Below are 3,565 nucleotides of genomic sequence, written 5' to 3' on the forward strand. Positions count from 1 at the left end.
AGGTAGCGTCTGCCTAGTCCGCCATCTTGGCTCCGCCCTTTTCTTCTTTTTTGATGTGTGCATCTATTGCTATAAATTGACCTCTGAGGACTGCCTTTGCTGTGTCTCAAAGGTTTTGGTATGATGTGTTTTCATTCTCATTTGATTCTAGGAATTTTTTGATTCATCTCTGATTTCTTCTATTACCCAGTGTTTTTAAGCTGGGTGTTATTCAGCGTCCATGTGATTGATTTTTTTTTCCCCCTTGGTCTCCTGTTGTTAATTTCTACCTCGATGGCATTGTGGTCAGAGAAGATACTTTGTATTATCAGAATGTTTTGGATATTGTTGAGGGTTGCTCTGTGGCCTAAGATGTGGCCTATTCTGGAGAATGTTCCATGTTCATTGGAAAAGAATGTATACTTTGCAGCTGTTGGGTGGAGTGTTCTATATATGTCTATGAGGTCAAGTTGGCCGATTGTGCCCTTTAGCTGTTCTGTATCTTTTTCAAGTTTCTTTCTAGATATTCTGTCCTTTACTGAGAGTGATGTGTTAAAGTCTCCTACTGTTATTGTGGAACTGTCAATTTCTCTTTTCAGTGCTGTTAGAGTTTGCTTTATGTATTTTGGAGTCCTGTCATTGGGTATGTAGATGTTTATTATGGTTATGTCTTCATGATGGATTGTCCATTTTATCACTATATAGCATCCTTCTTTGTCTTTTATTGTAGATTTTGTTTTGAAATCTATTTTATCTGAGACTAGTATTGCTTCTGTTCTTTTTTGGTAGCTGTTAGCTTGACATATTTTTTTCCAGCCTTTGATTTTCAATAAATATATGTCTTTGTTTCTGAGGTATGTCTCTTACACACAGCATATTGATGGATCTTGTTTTTTTTAATCCATTCTGTCTCTCTTTCTCTTTATGGGTGCATTTAGGCCATTTACATTCATTATAATTATTGATAGGCGTGAGTTTATTGCTATCATTTTGTATTGCTTTTTTTTGTGGTGCTGACGTTTTCTTTGTTCCTCTTACTCTTCTGTGCTGAATTCCTTTTGTTTGTGGGGTTTCTTTTTTTTCATTTCTTTTGTTTTTGTAGAGCGTGCTTTTACTGAGACTTTATGTTTTTCTTCTTTATTTCGATGAGCACATTTGTTAACCTTGTGGTTACCTTGAAATTTAACCTTATCTTCCTAGGTTTGAACCAGTCTTTTTCACTTGGTATTGCCTTGGCTTCCTCTCCATTAGAAAGTTCTGTATCTGTACCATTTATTCCCTCTTTTATTGTTTTGATGATGTTGTTTTACAGAGTAATCTCTCTGGTCCCCTCTTGTAAATCTTTTGGTTTTGTACAGTCCTTGAGAGTTCATTTCCTAGGTTGATATCTGGCTGGTGCAATCTTGCATTCTAGATTCACGCTGTCATCTGATGTTGTTTGTTCTCAAACTGAAGGACTCCTTTTAATAATTCTTTTAAGTTTTTTTTTTTTTTTTTTTTTTTTACATATTTCCTTCATTTCTGTTTATCTGGAAATGTCCTAATATCACCATCATATTTGAATGAGAGTTTCGCAGGATATATTCTTGGTTGAAATTTTTTTTTCTTTTAAGGTTTTATATATGTTATCCCATTGCCTTCTTGCCTGCATGGTTTCTGCTGAATAATCAGAGGTCAGTCTTATTGTTTCTCCTCTGTATGTGACTTTTTGTTTTTCTCAAGCTACTCTCAGGGTTCTTTCTTTGTCTTTGGTTTTTGCAAGTGTGAATATGATATGCCCTGGTGATTTTCTTCTGGGGCCTATCCTATATGGGGTTCGTTGAGCTTCTTGAATGGTCAGCTTTTCATCTTTCATGATATTAGGGAAGTTTCCCATCAGCAGTTCTTCAATGATCCTCTCTGTGTTTTCCGTTTTCTCCCCCTGTTCTGGAACTCTGATCACTTGCAGATTTTTACTTTTGATCGTATCCTACGTAATGTTCAGGGTTTCTTCATTTTTCTTTACTCTTTTTTCTGATTTGCCCTCAAACAAAGTGGTATCTAGTGTTTGTCTTCAATTTTGCTGATCCTGTCTTCCATTGTTTCAAACCTACTCCTCAGCCCTTCTATGATAGTGCCCATTTCTGAAATCTTGTTTATCTTTTGGATTTCTAATTGTTGTTTTTATATGATTTCTAGTTGTGAATTTATTTTGCCTTTTTGTTCCTGTATTATTTCCCTGAATTCTTCCATTTTTTGTCTGTATTTTCCATGAATTTGTCTGCCCTTTCCATGAATTTGTCTATTTTTTCCTCATTTTTGTCTGCTTTTTACTTCAACTCTCAGATAGTTCTGAATATTAGAGATTAGAATTCCCTGTCATGTAGTTCTAGTGCCTTTTCTTCTACTGGAAGGTCATCTGGTGTTTTATTTTAGATGCCTACCGGAACCATTCTGCCCTTTTTAAAAAATATGTTTTGACATTGTCTGCTGTCTTCGGGACACTCAGTAGTTATTTTCTTCATTTATTGATTGTAGATTTGTTTGTTTTTTGTTTTATTTGATTATGTCTGAGCAGGCAGGGTGTGCATTCTTTGTTGCTTGCTTGCTCGTCTGTGGGCATGATACTTTTCACCTCCATGTCCAGTGGACAAGGCTGGTCACTCAGCTATGATGCAGCAGGGCTGGTCCAGCTGAAGGGAGGGGCTGGGATGGGTTTTTTGTGGCACATACTAGGGCTGACAGGGTGGGCCGGGAATCAGTGCAGGGCAGGTTCCAGTAGGCTGTACCTATGCTGGTCGGAGATGTGATGTTCAGTGCATGGGAGGAGGTTGTGATGTGTGGAGCTAAAATGAATGTAGGACAGGAGAGAGAAACAAGAGCCAAAGACAAACAAATAAAAAAGAAACAACAAAAAAAGAGTGCTAAGAGAGCTTGTCATTGGAGTGGAGAGATGAGAAACTGAGAAATGGAGAAAAACAAAAAGGGGGGGGGAAAGAAAAGCCCCCAGTGATCCTACCGGTGTGGCTGCAAAGATTCGGAAGTGGCTCCCAGACTGCACAGTACAGCCTGGTTAGAAGGGGCTCCCAAGTCATGAAAAGAAAAAGAAAACAAATGAGCAAACAGGACAAAACAAAAGGAAATGCCCCCTGGGATCCCAGTGGCGTGGCTGTGCAAACGAAGGAAGTGGCTCCCAAGCTAGGCAGTACAGCGTGGCTAGATGGGGCTCCCAATCTGGGAAAAGAAAAGGAAAACAAACACAACAAAACAAAACAAAGGCCTCAGGAATCCCACCAGCACGGTGGCACGGTCCAGGGAAGCAGTTCCCCAGCTGAGCAGTGCTTCACAGCCTTTCAAGAGGAAGCAAAGCTGGCACACAGAGCCAGGTGTTCGAGAAAAAGGAGGGGGAGGTGGTGAGAGACAGGGAGGAAGCCAAAAGAAGTGGAAAAAAGCAAGACCAGCAACAAACAAACGGCACTGATGGCACTGGCCAGTGTGGGCAGGGCAAATCTAAGTGGCATGGTGCCTCCCAGCCAAGAGACTGTGGTTGGCAGAAAGCAGCGGTGGCCTGGGGCAGGGAAGAAGGGTGGGGGCTCAGAAAGCATAT

This window comes from Elephas maximus, chromosome 2 (genome assembly GCF_024166365.1).
Source record: "Elephas maximus indicus isolate mEleMax1 chromosome 2, mEleMax1 primary haplotype, whole genome shotgun sequence".
NCBI classification, from domain to species: Eukaryota; Metazoa; Chordata; class Mammalia; order Proboscidea; family Elephantidae; genus Elephas; species Elephas maximus.